The following is an 18747-nucleotide window of genomic DNA, read 5'->3' as shown; positions in this document are numbered from 1 at the left end:
AGCCACCACCTAGTTGGAAAGTTGAGGAATTTTTGAAGATGATCTAGAAAAGGAAGGTTTCTAGTGACACGGTTGTGCTTGAATTGCAAGCGATCAATCAAGCGTTGTTTCTTTTCCCCTTTGTATCTCTCTAGCCACTTTTGCAAAAATTTTGAGTTGAGAAGACAAAATATCATAACCTTTTCTGCCATTGTGGTATCTATCTTCCTAATGGTGCTTTGTCCCTGCGGCTTTTCTCCTCTCACCTTGATGTTGAATTTAGTAGTCTATATTTCGGGCATCTCTGGATCAATTGAGCCCAAAAGTTCACTGATGAGAACAAGAGACTCTTGTACAAGCCATCCTTCGGCCATGCTACCATCTAGGCGAGCCCTTTGATGAACAAACTCCTTTAAATTCTTCATGAATCTCTCCAAGAAGAACATCCACCTGCTACGGACTACCCCAGCAATTGCAACCTCATTGACCACATGCACAAGAAGATGCATTTGGATGGTAAGATGGTTTGTTGGAAAGAACTTCTCCAGCATACACACTGCTTCAATAGCAGTTAAGCGTGCTTCATTGATGCTATCTTTTCTTATCTCTTTTGAATGATCCAACGTACCAACTCACTGATTTTATAGATTGTTCTTCTAATTTCACCTACCAAAAAATCCTTTATGGCAATTGGTAAGATAAAATATAAAAATTTGTGCCAATTGTGGAACTTAAGATCACGAAGATTGTCATCTCTAATAAAAGTCGTTTTCAAACATTGCATGCACCCGGTGAGAGTCTTGAATGAAGATATAGTTTTCTTCACTTGTTGCTCTTCTGCACGACTCAAAACCCATGTAACTTTTGGTATAGAAAAATTTCCATTGGGTTTAAGTCGAGGCCACATCTCTAGCATTCAACCCACAGCCTACAAGTTCAACTCTTTGGGCCTTGCTCTCCCTTTTTCTAGTGATGGTTTTCCAGATGATCTCCCCCTCATTCTTGAAGATGTACACTGGGTCGAGTAGATGATTAATCAGCAGGTCACTCCAATACGGGAGTTCATGGAAAATAGAAATTATTCTCATGCCGAGTGGCATGAAATCTCTCCTCTCTAGACAAAATCCGTAATCCAAATGGGTTTACTCCGTCCATTGCCAGACCAAAATGGATACATCAGGGCTCATCCAGGCCGTCTTGCCTCTATGTGCTTCCATGCATGAGAGTCAATAGGTACTCGCATCACATTATCTATCAATCTAGTATTTGAGTGCCATGTCATCAAAGAGGCTATGGACTTGTACCTGAACATGCTCTTTATTCTTGGAATGATAGGAAAGTGTCGAAGGACCTTTGTAGGGATAAATTTTCCTTGTGTGTCCTCTCTGTACCTGTTTGATCCACAACTGGGACGTTGTTCCGAATTTGCATACTCATTGCAAAAGAGTATACAATTATCATTAGAGCATGCATGTATTTTGTGATAATCCAAGCGCAAGTTAGTTAGAAGCTTTTTAGTGGCTAGATGAGTACAGTGCATGTGATTGCCTTCCGACAAGATTTGTTTCTTGAGAAACCTGTCATTACATAAACAAGTGGACACAAAGATCATATTATTGAACTATAATTTTCACTTTGGCATTCTTAGAATACAATGTATTTACCTGAAAAGCTTTGTGACAGAGGCGTCAGACCACCCATAGACAAACTACAAATTAAGCACTGCCAAAGCAGTACAGAGAAGTAAGATTTTTACAGCATTGTAAAGCAGCATACATGCAAGAGTTTGCATCATCTCACCCTCTTTATCGTTGTTATCATACCGTTGATATGGACGGGATGACTGAGGTTGGTTCTTCGCAGTGTTGCCTTGAATGTTTTTGCCTTCTAGGTTTTCAATGATGGGATCCATGTCAAAGAACGCGTCTAACATCTTCTCCATCTCTACTTCTTGAAATGTGGAATCAGGTATTGGTGGGGTGGACTTTGTTTATGGTTGTTTCTTTGATAATCATCTTCTTTGGGATGAAGTTGGAGCAATATCTACTTGCAGAGGTTGATCTACTGCCTCCAAACCATGAGGTTGATAATGCAAGTCTTGCGGTTGCTCTATAGGAAAGAGGACATTATTGCGTATATGTTGATCATAGATTTTTGTTTTTGAAAGATCTGATGCTTGCAATGCGCACAAGGACACGCCATCCTATTGTCCATACTTTATCTACCAATGATGCAGCAAATAAATAAATCACTCTTGTTATAAGTACAACAAAAAATCTGATGTTTTTGAAAGATCTGATGCTTGCAATGCGCACAAGGACACGCCATCCTATTGTCCATACTTTATCTACCAATGATGCAGCAAATAAATAAATCACTCTTGTTATAAGTACAACAAAAAATAATGTTAGAGCACTCACATGCGGCCTATTTTGTGAGCAAGAAACAATTGAAAAAATTTCCTCAAACCTGCAAAAACACATAGACACTATGTTACACACACACACACAAGTGAACAAATCTACTAGAAAACTTGAAAAGAAGCTTACCTTGTTGAAGGGGAGCAACATATGAGTGAAAATCTCAACTTCGGCAAGTCGTGAGGCAACAATCTGTAGTAAGTGAGGAGGGGAGGATGACAAGACAGGAAGAGAAGAAAGGAGCAAAATGCGCAGGAGAAACCCGCAGGTTCTATTTTTGCAAAATCCATCGATACAGGCACCGGCATGTGCGTTAGTATAGACATCAACTTGCACGTCGGTATGTGCACTAGTATACGTGTCAAAAATTAAAAAATTAAAATTTTTAAAACTCGATCTTCCTCCAAATTTACCTACACACCCGCCATTGACGTCGGTAATTTGACGTCGGAATTAAGTGATCTCTTGTAGAATGAATCTCCTAAGGAGGCTTGGGACACTGTGTTGTCATTGGATGTGACCAACACAAAGGCAAGGAAGTTGCAACTGAAGATTGAGTTGAATACTGTGCAGAAGAAAAACTTGTCCATCAATGACTTTTCATTGAAGATAAAGAACATATGTGAGTCACTTGCATCAATTGGTGTTACAACCAATAATGATGATAAAGTAGAAGTCTGTTTGTTTGCAAGGTTTGGCTCGTGAGTAAAAATAGTTGAAACTAGGATCCATCTTTGAGAGAAAATTCCCTTGTTCGCAGATTTAGTGTCCTTATTGATTGTGGAAGAGAAGGAACTTGAGGAAGTGTCCTTTACACAAGGTGGAAACAATTTTGAATAGGTCCTTTTCAACAACAGAGGAAGAGGAAGAGGACATGGTACAGGTCATGGACGAGGCCAAGGAAGAGGCAACCACCAAGCACAACAGCAGAACAACAATCATGGTTAGAACACAGGTGGTGGTTGAGGAAACTTTTGAGGCAGGGGGATTCCAAGAGGTCATCAAAATGCGCAACACAATAATGCAGGTCAACATGGAAATGTAGTATGTTGGGGCTATGGAAGACATGATCACTTTGAATGTGACTGTCCAATAGGAGGTAGCCAAACAATTATGCAACCACTAGCAAGAATGCAGATAATCCCAAGAGACTATTTGTGGTGTAGCACATGCTAAATACTATGTCTAAAAATGTGGCAAAATCTAGTGACAATGTATGGTATGTGGATTCTGGTGTATCAAATCACATGAGCAGCCATGGTGAATGGTTGAAGGAAATGCAAACTTTACAAAGTTCTAATTATGTAGAAACTAGGAATGATATTGCACATCCTATTATGCATACAGGAAATCTTTCATGTCTATAGAAGATGGTAAAGTGAAGTACCACGCTAATGTACTACATGTACCCAACATTACAAAGAACCTAGTATTTGTTGGGCAAATGGTTGAGCAGGGTTTACAAGTCAGGTTTAACTCCAATGGTATCTTTGTCAAAGAGCATGAGAAGAAGCAGATGCAAGCTCATGTATGGTTGGTCAAGCTGGTTGGTCAAGCTCCATTCGTGTGTGCTAGAGATCAAAGAGTGTAGTTTGTAGATGACGTTGAAGCGGTAAAGGTGGAGCAAATCCCAAAGCTTGAGACAGAAGAAGAAGTGGAAACGGAGGATAGCAATTTTAAGGATGCTGATATGACATGGAAAACTAATTCATCCCACTCAAGGTATGATGAATTTGACCTTCTGCATGTGCATAAAGATGTGAAAGATGCATTTGAGGAGTAGGAGAAGTGTAAACCGGTGTTCTTGATGGTCCAAGTGGAGAGGTTGAGGCCTGCAGAGGTGGTTATGTAGTTTAAGATGTTATGCGGTGCTATGTTATTGACTATGCTGGTGAAAGTTGTAGTGGAATGTGCTACATTGAGTGTGAAGCAAGTACGAAGTCGTGCTGTGAAGATAAAGCAAGCTTGGCTTTGGAAGAAAATGAGGGCAGTGCAGTAGAGGATGATTATCTATCTCCTTTGGCTGAGGATGAAGTGGAAGAGCAGGTAGATGAAGATGATCAGGCAAAGGTGTTGGTTGATCTTGAAGGGCCTATTGAAGAAGAAGGGATTGATGATGCTAGAATTGACCTTGAAGTGGAGGTGAAAGAGATCATGGAGCCAATGATGGAACCAATTCAGTAGCTATGCTCTATGGCAGGTGAAGGAGATTCCCAGGTTGTGTCCAAGATTTCTAAAGAGGTATGCAATTCATGGTTGAAAAATATGTTTGTGAGTGCAGTAGTGCAGTATGTTATCCATCAGATATGGGGTTCCCTTGAGAGGAGCTCTACTTTACATGGTTGGGAGGGAGGTTCACATGTGTTTGCTAGATCAGATGATGTCCTGGAAGAGCTAGATATGTTGATGAGACAAGATGAATTTCAAAGAGGTGCAAAAGTGCTATGGGTCTATTGTGTACATGGATGGTTACGTGCTTGGGTAAATCACTGTTGGATATTGTTGCAGATGGAAGGAGGAGAACAGAGACGAGTGTTTGATCTAGGAGGTCATGCTATGTGGGGGTAGGGCAACCCATTTGAGGTCTGCTAGGAAGTAGGATTAAGGCCTTTGTACATATGGTTTATTTTTTTGTTTGCTCAGGGTGTCGTGTAGGTTTGCGGTTTTTTTGCAAATAAAACAAGTTTTTGGTTGAGCATGAATGTTCAACAAGAGGGTTGACAATGCTGGTGCATCCAAAGGTGGTCAATGCTACAAAGACTGCAAAGCAAAATTCTACAGGCTCTCAAGGGCTTTCCAAAGTGATCGGGCAGTTGTTGCAAAGGTGAAGAGCACGCAAGGAGCAGTAGATATGGTTCCTATCAAAGGTGCATGATGTTGTAACTAGTCGAACACATCCTTTAGGAAATAGATTTATAATTGACCATTGATCTAACACCACCATTTACTCATGCCCATTGCAGTATTGTTACATGTGTAAAAAGGAAACTTATGTTGGGGAAGATTCCCCTTATATGGATGTTCTACCTGGAATGGCTAAGTCTAACAACATGGATTGCGTCCACCTAGTGGCAATCATAGACATGTGGGGAAATGGAGGGACAAGACCTGTGTAACACCTGAGAGAAAAGAAATTCCATAAATCATACCTTTAAATATGATAAGATCAATGCCTATAGCTCCCGATGATATACAAGATGAAGGCTTGACTGACATTGAAACCAGTATTGTCTCAAAAGACTGCAACCCTTATGATTTATATTTGGAGCAGAATTATCAGTTGAAATTGACTCTAAGGATAGAGAATTTGAGTTTAATATTGGCACAAATATGGAGATGAACCATTCAGTGCCCAATAGTACCCTATATGACAATCTAACCTGGAGAGTAGAAGACACGAGTAGTGATTCATCTAGTGACTCTGCACTAGAGATAGACCATAATAAAAAAAATAGACAAGAGGATTAAGATATATAAGAGGCAACAATATTGAGCAAATGTATGTGCTAGGATAAATGAAAAGAAATCCATTGCACAATGGCTTAGTTATGTGGGCATGTGATGTTTATCAAAAGTTGGTATATAATTAAGGTAAATACCTTCAAAGTGTCATGTGGTGTAGTCCACACCCTTTAGAAATTGCACAATTAGAGATTACAACTTTAAGCCAAAGTTAAGGTGTATTGTAAGGAGACGCCAAAACCAAGAGTTAGCTCAACAACAAAGGGATCTCCGGGGGGTCACTATGTATAAAGTGTGTATATCACGTGCGTCCAAGGACTATTTCTAAAATTCCTTACCTGTGATTTTTTTACAAATAAAATACAGCCTTTTTCTATTCAATCCATATATTTTTTTCCAAATTAATATTAGAGTATCCTTCTATATGTGAAAATGTGAGAAAAATTGAAATTAATAACCCCTTCTAATGCACTCACTTGATAGACACATAATTATTAAGTGACCCTCTCGAGAAAGGGAAGGAAAAGTGAAATCACAGTCCACCACACAACAAGATCCCATGGACTTACACCTCACACCTAAGCATTTCAAATCCTACACCACGGAGGAGCGTAAGGTCAAAGGCCCAAAGAATGCCTACCAATGGAAGTAATGGATTCTATGATGGTCTAGTGATAGTTAAGGAAATAGAGTTAGCAGACCCAAGTGAGGACTACAAACCTATTTTAATTTCTCAATACCTGATAGAGACTGGGGAATTTGTACTTAGGAGCTCCTCAAGGAATTCAATGATATATTTGCTTGGAAATATTACAACATGAAGGGTGTTCCACCTTCCATAGTGCAATATACAATTCCAATGATTAGCACTGCTAAACCAGTCCAGCAAAGACCCTACCAATGAATCCTAAGTATGCAAATATTGCTCAGGAAGAGCTTAGAAAGCTTATTTAATGTGGATTCATATACACTATTAAGCTTTCAAAATTGGTGTCTTTAATATGTATTGTACCAAAAAAGAACAAGAAACTTAGAGTATGCATGGATCTCAACAAGGTTAATGCAGCCACTAGGAGAACCATTACCCCTTTCCATATTTGAAACATGTGCTTGAAATAATTGTAGACAAGGAACCTTATATCGTTTCAGATGGGTACTCTGGTTACAATCAAATCATGATTGCACTGGAGGACCAAGCTAAAACCACTTTTATAACAAAATCCGGAGTGTTCACATTTTGTGTGATGGTTTTTGGCTTAACTATTGCGCCTGCTACATTCCAAAGATTAATAACCAGTGCTTTTAGGGAATATTTAAGGGAGTTTTGTGAAGCCCTTTCAGATGACCTTTGTGTTTATTCTTCTTAGAAGGAACATCTATCACGTTTACAAAAAGTTTTCAAAAGGTGTAGATTGTATTGCATCTCATTTAAACCCTTTCAAGCACCAATTTTGGGTTAAACATGGAAACATTTTAGGGCATATAGCGTCCAATAATGGGATTTTCCATAGACAAGAGAAAAAAGAATCCATTTTCAATTTTCCACCACCTACAAACTATAAAGGAGTTTAAAGGTTCATGGGCCATGTTGGTTATTATCGGTGTTTTATTTTAAACTTTGTCGAGATAGCCCGCCCATTGTACAAGCTTCTTATTGAGTTTCACTCAAGCGCGGAGTGTGACCATGCTTATGAGTTATTAAAAATCACCTTCACAAGTGACCCAATCCTCTGAGTTCCAGATTGGAATGTAATTTTTCATGTGCATATTGATGCATCAAACTTTGATGTGTTCTAGCTCAACCAGGAGAACACAAATTCTATTAGCTTTGCAAGTCACCATTTGAATGATGCTGAGAGAAACTAAACCACTATAGAGCGAGAAGGTTTAGATATAATTTATATAGTAGAGAAATTTCACTGTTATCTTCTTGCCAACAAGTTTGTATTTTATGTGGATCATCCGGTGTTGTTGTATCCAGTAAACAAACCATGTTCCACGAGAAGAATTACACGATGGTTGTTGATTCTTCTTGAGTTTGATTTCACTATTGTGGTGAGACCCATTAAGAGACAAGTCATGGCTGATCATCTATCTCGCATACCCAACCCCTACTGGAATTGATGATAATTTCATAATACTTCCCTGAGATCATGCCTGAATGGAGTGAGAGAATGGTAAAATTTTTAGCTAATGGATTTTATCCAAGGAGCTTTGTAAGGATATAGCTCAAAAGCTACTAAAGGAATGTGAAACTTATTCTCTACAGGTAGGGAAGGCCCAATATTCTTAGATGTTGTGCTTATGAGGATGAGTATCTGTACATACTGCAAGAATCACATATAGGCATAGCTGAAGGGCATTTTTCAAGAGAACTAACTACTAGAAATGTGTTGTAATCAGGCTATTGGTGGCCCACCTTATTCAAGGATGCATCACTTTTTGCAAAGGGGTGTGATGAATGCCAACATTATAAAGCCACATAGAGGAAGGATAAGATACCCTTATATCCTATTAAAGTAACTCAACCATTTGAAAAATGGGGTTCAGACTTTGTAGTTCCAGTTAGTCCGATAGCTCGTAACACTGAATCTCGATACATTATTGTTGCCATTGACTATGTGACAAAGTGGGCAAAAGCTAAGGAGACACGCAAGGTTGATGCAAGAACAACCACTCAGTTTATCTTTGAGAACATTATTACACGATTTGGTTGTCCCTTTGAAATTGTGAGTGACAATGGTATGCATTTTATAAATGAAGTAGTAAGGGAACTCTCGACAAGCTTCGTGATATCCCACCATAACTCTATACCTTATTATCCACAAGAAAATGGCCAAGGTAAGAGTACTAACAAGACTCTAATCTCTATCTTGACCAAGACGATAGAGGCTCATCACACGGATGGGATTTTGAAGGTGACATTAGCTCTAAGGGCTTATTGTAATGCTTATAAAGTGGATGTTAATTGTACACCATTCAAAATGGTATATGGTCAAGAAGCAGTTATGCCATGGGAATTTGTCATTCCTAGTCTTCGAGTAGCTTCACAAGAAGGTTGGAATGATAACCTTTTAGTTGAGCATGTATATATCCTAGAGAGATTGATGAAGAGAGGCAATTGGCTGTGCAAAATTCACTTGTATAGAAAGATAGGTGAAAGAAATGGTTTGATCAGAATTTAAAGAACAAGGATATCAAGGTTGGGGATAAAGTCCTTATGTATGGAGTGTGTAACAAGAAGAAAAAGTTGACATGTACAAGAAAATGACCATATAGAATATGCAAAATTACCCCACAAGGTACCATTTGTGTGGAAATGCTTGATGGAGTTTAAACCATTGGATTCCTCAATGGGAGTAAATTTAAAATAAATTATGATCCTTTAAGCCAAGAATAAGGCAGCCAAGGCATAAGCAAAATTGAAAAAGATACAAGCTCAAGTTGAGGGTCAGGAGAAACAACAACGTATTAGGCACCAACAAGAGATCAAACTTGGAGTTACACATGCATTTCAACTTGACTCTAATCCACCTCTACAGTACCCCATTGAGTTAAATAGATTATATTGGAAAGTGCTATCCCTCCCTGTCACCTATAGAGCCATATAAGCCAAATTTTGTAACTCTAAAGTCAATTGAAGACCGTGGAAAGGCAAAACTCATGGAGTACTCCACACACGTTCTAGAGCTGTATCACGTAGCTCATGAACAGGGAAGTCAAATGAAGCTTCTAGCTCTTTATGTAGTTCATCCACATGAATACAAGCTTGTACACAACCTCCACCTACCAATGTAAATATCCATAAAAACAAGAAAGAATTAGCACCTCCGTTGCAAGTAAGATCATGAGAGAGTACCTTACCACCCTTGCAACTTGATGAAGCACCTAGGGTGCTGGAAAAACATTGGTCAAAGTCTTTTTTGTTACAACTTGGAACAAGTAGTTTCAAAAGGCGATGACATCTTTCCAAAAGATACAATCTACCCAAGGAAGGGGGGAGGATTTATTGACATCCATCATTTTCTTGCTTCCCTCTTAACTTTCCTCCCTGACCCCTTAACTCCCCAATCTTAGGGAATATATATATATATATATAACTTTATACTCAAACAAATCCCCCCAAAAAAAGTAAAAGAGCAAGAGCCACCAAACAGCAAGATTGAAACCTACAAGATCTGGTTCCTAAAAAAAAACTGACAATGACACATTATGCACAATGATACAACCCTTACGTTATTTGCAAACTAACCAAAATATATCTATGTGTATAGATATGGCTAGTTCACCAAAGTCATTCACTCCTACCTTGAGTGAGAGCCCAAGGCGTCCACTAGGAAATATGTAAGATAGCACACGTGAACAAAATAAGCTTTCACAAAAATGCATACATAAGGTCTACATATAATATTTGAAAATATACAAGTAAGGGATTATTTAAATACCTCTTGTTCACACGTTTATATACAATTTTTACATAGTGGACTCCCTGGGGGTGAGAGGTACCCTCTTTACTTTTCTCAAGTGTTTCACATGGTCTACTTTGTGCTTACCTCTGAATGAGATTTGGTACATAACTAGCACGTGAGAAAAATTTTGAGAAATAAGAATGGTTGATATGTATATTAACCATGAGTGATCCCTATTCAGTAGAGAACATATCTTTGATTCCACAAGCTTATCCTTTTGAGCAAGATGAATATCCATGCCTAGTGAAATTCTTAGTGAACCTATGTGCATTTGATGATGAGGACAATTTATCTAATTTCACAGATGGGACCCATGATCTCATTGCGGATGACTTTAGTTATCTTGAAGATGATGAAGATAGAGGTGTACCCTTAGGGCTACTAGATAATCTATAAATTATCTTGTTTCCTTGGCCATATAGGGTGTTGCAAATAGATATGTTAGGGTTCTTTATGTTGTTTTGATTCTGTTCAATAAGGGTTGGGGCATCTTGTCACCGATGTGCCTCCTAGAGGTATGCCATATTTTTTTCTAGCATGTACATGAACGTATTGCAGTAGCTGGGCTTTCAAAAATCATGCAATCTTTGTCAAATCCACTCATCAAATCGAGCATGATGATCATCACAAATAGGTGTTTCTTATCCATTATCATTGCTTGTTGTCCTTTTGAGCATCCATGTTTTTCTACCTTAATTGTGATTGGTAGCAAAGTATTCAACACATTTGTTTAGTATTATATAGTAGATTCAATATATTTTTATGTCATAGTCCCTTGTCTAGGTTTATTAATCAAGAATTTTGACTAAGCTAATTTTCCAAGGTAGAGCGCTAGAGATCTTCTCTTAATATCGTAGGAGATGCCTGCCTAATTTTCAATGGTTATTTTAGGATCCCAACCCGATATTATGAAGCATCATGCAGTGTGTCAATGCTTTCTAGTGGGCTTAATCCCTCTTGACCTTACACCTAAGTATTATAAAGGGAGTTTGACTATTGTGATGAGCCTAGGGAGGGTGATAGTGTCAAAATGACCCCCCAAAGTTACACAATTGAGCTGAATGAAAGAAAAATCCACTTTAAAAAGAAGAAAAAAAGAAAATAAAACAAAACAAAGAGTCTAGAAGATCAATTAAGTCTCTACGTTGAAACAAAGTATATATCATAAACACTTTGGGGGGTCAAACAAAGGGAACAATTGAAGTGATGATTTCATGTGTAATTTTCTTTATCGTATCTTAACTGATGGCACTCTAGGTATAGCCTCTAGTTAGTTCTCGGATATAAACACTATGTCCTTGTGAATTAAATAGTTTAATTGACTATGGAGGATTGTAGCTTGCCCATGGGATTAATAGTTGACCTTTAGTGCCTATGGGCAATTAAATCAGCAATGCTGACTTTATGATTCGTTGACCTTAGTGATTATGAGATTAATTATATTTCATTTTAATGTTCATTGCTCAAAAAATTCTATTACCAATCATTATGTGTTCTTATTCACTACATATGATTTTTAATTATCCATGTTCTTGTGAGAATGCAGTTATTGTGGTATTTTTGGTTGCTTTTGCAACGTTCGAGTGAAGCTAAGGAGTCAAGCTCTTACAAAGGACAAGTGCAGCCTCTTAGAGTAATAAACGTCTTGATTGAGATCACTTCCATGGGCCACTACTCTCATCAAGATGTTTAACTACTACAAGACTCATACAAGTGGACCCACCAGATTCCTACTTTTCAAACACACCTTCTTAAGTTCCGAGGGTGGCATTTATATCAGTAAGGGGGGCATGTTATTGTTAGTCATTCTTGTTATTATTATTTATATTGAGTTATGGGCCAGACTTGTCGGCTCCACATGGGTAGTCACTCGGTGATCAATCGCTGATGATAGGCGCACACTAGATTTAGTAGAGAGAGAGAGAGAGAGAGAGAGAGAGAGAGGGAGACAGAGAGAGAACGTGGCCTGTAACCCTAATTTTTGCACATCCTTGAATGTATGGTTTTGCTTTGCTCTCCCTCTCTCTTGTGTGATCTCTTGTGGTGTGTGATCATGAAAGAGAGTGTGTGTGTGAGCAAGCGATGATATGGAAATGATGAGGTGGTTGAGCAACAATGGTGAGATCCCTCTTCACAATGGCTTGAGTTTCTTGCATAAACAACTACACAGAGGGTAGTGACACACTTGTCTTAATCCATGAGCTTACCTGCACATAGGTTGTGTGTTTGTAGCCTCAGTGGCTCACACATGATGCACATCAACAAGTCCCCTACAATCAGAGAGAGAGAGAGAGAGAGAGAGAGAGAGAGAACATGTTCCCTTGTCAACTAAGTGTGGGTGCGCATGTGTATGGGACGACCCACCTAACGGGCCTGTAACCCTAATTTTTACTCATTATCAAATGATGGTTTTTCTTTGCTTTGGACCTTCTCTCTTGCATGATCTCTTGTGGTCTGTGAGAATGAAAGAGTGTGTGTGTGTGTGTGTGTGTGTGTGTGTGTGTGTGTGTGTGTGTGTGTGTGTGTGTGTGTGTGTGTGTGTGTGTGTGTGTGTGTGTGTGTGTGTGTGTGTGTGTGTGTGTGTGTGTGTGTGTGTGCGTGCGTGCATGAAAGAGTGTGTGTGCACGAGCAAGCAACAATACGGCAGTGGCAGGGAGCTCCCTCTTCATGATGGCAAGAGTTTCCTGCATTGATGGCTACACAGAGGTGAGTGACACACCTATCTACATCCTGAGCTTACTCTCACATAGGTTGTGTGTTTGTAGCCTCAGTGGCTCACACATGACACACAACAAGTCCCGTGAAATCTGACACCACTATTCACCTTGTTGCTTTTGTTGCTATCTTTTGTTAGATTGTTTTCCAAATTGATGTAGTGTCCACCTTTTTTATGAAGAGTGTGAAAATGCGGTGCATGTGCAGAGAGGGAGAAGGATGGTGTCATCTTTGAGGGTTTGTCAACTTGTAGATATGGTGCCAATAATTGAAGCTATGTTGGGAAAGAAGATACAAGTACAAGCCTATGTGAATGGTGGTGCCCAAGTGTGTGTCATGACCAAGGTTATCATGAAAGAAGAAAGTATCAAGATATCAATTAATGGTTCAATCCTTATAAGGATGGCCAACCACAAAAAATCAAGGTGTCTTGGAATAGATGAAGATGTCAAGATAATATTCTTGGGGATTGAATGCTTGGTTGACTTCTCAAGCGGTTGAAAATGCATACCCGATAATTTTAGGGATGCCATGTCTTATAACCCTTGGTGTGAAGCAGGATTGGGGCATGCACTTGATCACCATCCTTGACCAAAATAAAGGAAGAACCGTATTCTAAAATTACACACAAATGTTGCAATTTTATTTATTACCACCCCATACTCAAGCGATCAAAACACAAATCATAATGGAAACACACTAAAAACTCCCTCATTTTGGCCTAAAATCAATTAGGACATATATTAAGTCACACATTGTATATGAAACCGATGATCATAGTACATGCGAGCTTCAATTTTGATTTCAAAGGTGATTCTTGGCCAAAACTTTGTACACACACTATGTAGTTCAAAAAATTTGCAAAACCATATCCAACTATCATTCATTGCAAATTTGATTGCTATCCCATGTCAAAAAATCATCCAAATCCAATTGGATTTGTCATTTAGGTTTGCAAGGCTACAAAATGAGTGAATTCTAGGTACAAATTACACACACATCAATGCCTCTTTTCCATGTTCATCACATTGATCAATCATTAGAATAGCAATACAAACAAACTTCCCAATTGAATGATCTATCTCAACCTTCAAGCCAATTTGTAACACACACATCAACTATTTGGTCAATCCATCATCATAATTGGTTGAAAATACCAATTATTCATTCACACATTAGATTGCACATGCCATTGATTGGCACACCCAAATTTAGACCAACATTTCATGCATCCAATCAATTTATCCATCATAGCACTACTTTTAGTTCACACTTGATCAAGCATGTGTGAATGCATGCATGGTTATAACATTTATTTCAATCAACAATTGATCCAAATGCTACTCAATCAATCAATGCACACACTCAAAGATTAGGTACACAAGTTCAATTTTGGCTTAATTAACAATGCAATTAGGCCTATTCTTCATGCTTTCACGCACATTTGATACAAAATTATCCATCCAAATCCATCTAGGTGTCCCATTTTACCACAAATCATCAAATCAAGGTGGCCTTAGTATGAGCAGACACACTCAATATTTATCCAATTTCTTGGCAAATAGGCATAACCAATGATTGGGATTACCTTGCACACCCATTTGCAATCAATTTCTTGATTTGTAAGCATACACACTTGCAATCAATTTCTTGATTTGTAAGCATACACAACTGCAATCAATTTCTTGATTTGTAAGCATGCACACATAAGAATTTTGGTGTACGTACGCACTTTAATTCATTGCCAATTTCCATTGCACTTAGTCAATTTTCCTCTTAATTAAGCTTTAATTATGACACACACACACACACACACACATGAATCTTTGTCAAAAGTAAGCATAATTTTAGCACACACAAGATTCAAAGACCAAAATTAACTATTAATTTCATTCCAAAACAATCAAATTAGGCACACAAAGCATGTCGATTGATTTACTCACATACTTTTAGCAATAAATTAGCATCACATTGGAACCAAATTACGCACTCAAGAATTGAATGGAGTGGGTTAATGCACTTTCAATTGATTGAAAATGCAATGGTGGTGTATATTTGACCTGATTTTGATCACATTATTTGCAATAATGTGTATGGCATTGATTTCTCACACACAGACACAAGTTTTGTACGCAAGGATTGAGACACAACATAGGTTTTTCATCATTGTCTCAATGTATACTTATGTGCACTATACATGCTCTATGTGAGAGTGATGTAGTCATTATTTATATCATAGGAGGTTACATATACAGGTTCTACTTGATATCTATCTGTGATATGTCCTACGAGCTTGGAATTTATGTTTGACATTGTGTTAAGCTCTATGATTGATAGAAGCTAGCATGTGTTGACCATAAAATTTTCCACTCCTAAATTGAATTCCCGATGTGAGTATCAATTATTGCTTGCACTTTGATTGGTGCCTATTTGAGCACTTATTCTAGAGATTATCATATGTATGTTTATTGTGGATACTACCTTTGTATACATGTGTGGAGCCATCTTGTGGGGCTAGTACAGAAGTCCCAGTCATTTCTAAGACTTGGTCCAAAAGATAGTAATTTCTAAGACTTGACTATAATTGTGTCATTGCTTATCCTTTTGTGAGGCCATGTGTGAGGCTTTTTTAATTCAAAAACTAGGGGTCAGGTTACCAAGTGCAAGGTGGATTAGGTTGCTAGAGATCCCCATAGTGTATCCTCATCATAGGCCATGTATAGAGAGGACTAAATGCTTTGATGTCATGTTAACAGTCATTCGTCAATTTGACAATGTGCACATATACTTTGCTACACTCTATTTTATGCCTACTTCTCAAAGAGAATTTCTATGCATTTTTTATCTATGCATATTGCACTTTAACAGTCATTTTGGTTGAGATTTTCTTCCAATTCAAACACGACTATTAAAATTTTTCAATTTTTTGTGCTAGAAATCTTGTCCTTATTGCAAATTTCAAGGACAAAAATATTTAGTTTGATGGAGCAAACTTTACATTTTGGAAAGAGCACATTCTTAATTTCTTAGTATAAAAGATCAAAAACTTCCCATTTCATATGCTGAAAGGACTAACGAGATGAACATAACTTAGTTTTGATGGGAAGAGTTAGATGAACTTTGCAAATCTACAATTAGATTGCATCTTGTTGAGTTGGTTTATTTCACTATTTTGGAGTGTTCTAAAGAGCATTAAGTATGGTTGAAGTTATGCAGCATGTATGAGAAACTCTACTGGCAACAAGGCGTTCTTGATGTAAAAGTTGTATAGTCTTCATGTGAAAGAGTCAGCTAGTGTTTCCAGCCATATCAATGAGTTTGACTCTTTGTTTGCTCAAATTCATACTCAGTAGATGAAGATAGATGATGATATAAAAGATATTCACTTTCTTTGCTTGTTGCCTTCATTCTGAAATACATTTTGTTTTGCTATTAGTAATTCTCCACCAAATTGTATGCTAGTGTACAACGATATCACTTGTTCTCTTCTTTTAGAAGACGTGCATCATAAGACTATGGGTATCTCGCATCATGGAAAAGCTCACTAAGTGTAGAAACAAATCAAACAAAGGCATGCTTGTTCTTGGTAACATGAATCTTGAAAATATGGAAACAAGAGAGATACATCTCCTGATAGATCAAAGTCTCAATGCAAAAAGGACATTTAGTGTCATTTTTGTGAGAAGTATGGTCACATAAAGAAATATTTTCATGTATGGAAATGTGAGAAGGAAAAAGAAAAAGTAGTGATAATGATGCAAAATACAAAGAGTAAAATTTTAGTGAATATCAAAGAGATCAACTTGGTCACTGATTGTGATGATGCACAGGACATCAACTTGCTGATGGAGTCTATAGATGTGTTTTATGATGAACAAGAGACTCTATGCTTATAGAGTTTGTTGCTAGTCAAATTGTTCATTAGTGGTGAAGTGTCACATACATGGGTCGTAGATTCAAGTGCCACTCTTCATGTGACCTCAGACAGGTAGTGGTTCACTCATTATGAAGAGATTGTTGGTTTTGTCACATTGGGTGAAAACTATGCTTGTGACATAGTTGGCATTGGTGACATTACTATGGCCTTGTTGAATGGCATCAAATTTGCATTCACAACATTCATCAAGTGCCATGTTTGAATCAAAATTTGATTTCAATTGGCAGAATTTATGAGTTGGGCTATAAAGTCACTTTTTATAAGCAATCCTGGCATATATATATAAAGGAAGCTTGTTGATTGCTAGCTGTTATACGGCTGGCTCATTTATATAGTCTTTATGTGTCTAAAAAATAGTGTTCTTTCAGTAACTAGTGTAGAAGGCGAAGAAATTCCCAGTAGGTGGGAACTGTCTCTTGGGAATCCAAACAATGGATCAGTCACACGTCAGTAATTATTACGGCAGTTACTACAGTAACTTCTAGAAGGCTATAAATAGGACCCACTACATTGTAATCGGGCTTCTTGCTTTCTAGTTATCTTGGCTTAGCACTTATCTCTTCACCTTTAACTTCACTTTGTAATCATTACTGCTATAATCATTTGAGCTTCAACTTGTTACACCTTGTATTGGTTGTCCCTGAACTATGAATCTAAACCTGCAAACACTTTTCCAGTAGTCCAGTATGTCTCTCATTTTAGTTTACTATTTTAGTTCAGATAACTATTTTAGTTCAGTCTGAGTTCTCTATTCCAGTTTCATTAACTAAATTGACAACTTACCAGTATCCTCAAATTCTAATAGTGGAATCAGCTATCTAAAGAGATCAGCTCCAATTCCATTTTGGTGATCACGGTGGTTAAAGTTGTTTGCTTGTTGACCAGGAAACTCTTATCTCCTAGTTAGAATTTTTTGTTGTAGTGATGGCGCCCAAAACCAGTCGTGGTCGTAAACCGTCACACCATGTTGACCTTGTTCCGGAGGAATCAAAAAGAGACTCTGATCATAAGAAGGACCCGGTGATTGAGACTGAGGCTCAGGAGGAGCACAGTCATGCTGATGAGGCCAAGGACTCTGAGCACTCTAATCAGTCCAGAAGGAGAAGGGATGAGTGGGAAGAACGCAAGTCCAGGAGTTCTTGGACCACACATAGGGATGTTGGGGCCAAAGGCAGCAAGGGTAGTCGTCACAGTTCCAGTAGAAAATCCAGAGAAGAGACAGAAAATGAGACTGACAAAGAAATTGATTGGGATGCTGATAAAGACCATCATAAGAAGTCTTTAAGACGGAGTCAGGTTCTTAAGGTCAAAAGAGACAAAGACGATGTTGACCGGCATGTTATGCCACTTCAATGAAAATTTCTTTTCCAGTGTTCAAAGGTGGGAAGAAAGATGATCTTGATGTTCATATCTAGGCTTTTGAACAGTATACTGAGTTGAAGAATATTGATGAAGATGACTGGGGGGAATACTTTCCTCAGACACTAAAGGATGCAGCAAGGAAATGATACTACCATTACCCAGCTTGCCAACTCAGATCATACAACAAATATCTCAAGGCTTTCAGACTGGAATATTCAGACAATAGAGGTGATGAGGACATCCTTTGCAAACTGGATAAGATAAAGCAAGGGAAGTTATCAATCAAAAGTTATGTTGAGAAAATCAAGGAGCTAACCAGGCAGCTACAGGAGCCACCATCAGAAAAGAGGTTGCGAGCATGGGTTCCACAGTAAAAATCTTAGGGAACAGAGGTGCCCGCATC

This window comes from Adiantum capillus-veneris, chromosome 1 (assembly GCF_014529385.1).
Source record: "Adiantum capillus-veneris isolate H3 chromosome 1, ASM1452938v2, whole genome shotgun sequence".
Classification (NCBI taxonomy): domain Eukaryota; kingdom Viridiplantae; phylum Streptophyta; class Polypodiopsida; order Polypodiales; family Pteridaceae; genus Adiantum; species Adiantum capillus-veneris.
The sequence above is the reverse complement of the archived record's forward strand: the minus strand, read 5'-3'. Positions refer to the sequence as shown.